General features: G+C 40.7%; 1 protein-coding gene across 5 annotated transcripts in view; it reads right to left on the reverse strand.

The window, feature by feature from the left end:
- Positions 1 to 477, reverse strand: part of LOC111866416 (protein LSM14 homolog A) — a 52186-nt gene that overhangs the window by 45062 nt on the left and 6647 nt on the right. The window lies entirely within an intron of this gene.

Below are 477 nucleotides of genomic sequence, written 5' to 3' on the forward strand. Positions count from 1 at the left end.
GACTGTCCTGGAAGAATACGACCGCGGGCTGCAAGAGGAGCGTGGGTTTTTGCAAAAACAAGGGTGTGGGGTGGGACTGCGTGAATAGTGCAAGAGGACGCAGCAGGTTGTTAACTGCATTCCTTTCCTAGAATTTCGTCTAACGGACCTCACATTGTCTACTTACCCTATAGTGTTCCTGCCTAAACCCAGAGAAGTGCAGTAGCGAAAACATGGCAATGAAAAGAAAGTTTTCAGCATTGAAGAGAAAGTTAAAGTGATTCATGAAATATTGTGTGTATTGTCAGTGAGAAGCGCTGTAATATGTCTTTGATATTACACATTTGGGTAATTCCACATTAACGCTTATCCTACGGGCATTTAAATTCCGGTAAAGGCAGCCGTATGTTATATATTTAAATACCCACGATTAGAAATCCATAAAAACTGTAGTCACTTACTAAATTTGCTCCTATTTCTGCAATTTCTGTGATAAAC

Source organism: Cryptotermes secundus, unplaced genomic scaffold (assembly GCF_002891405.2).
Source record: "Cryptotermes secundus unplaced genomic scaffold, Csec_1.0 scaffold130, whole genome shotgun sequence".
Classification (NCBI taxonomy): domain Eukaryota; kingdom Metazoa; phylum Arthropoda; class Insecta; order Blattodea; family Kalotermitidae; genus Cryptotermes; species Cryptotermes secundus.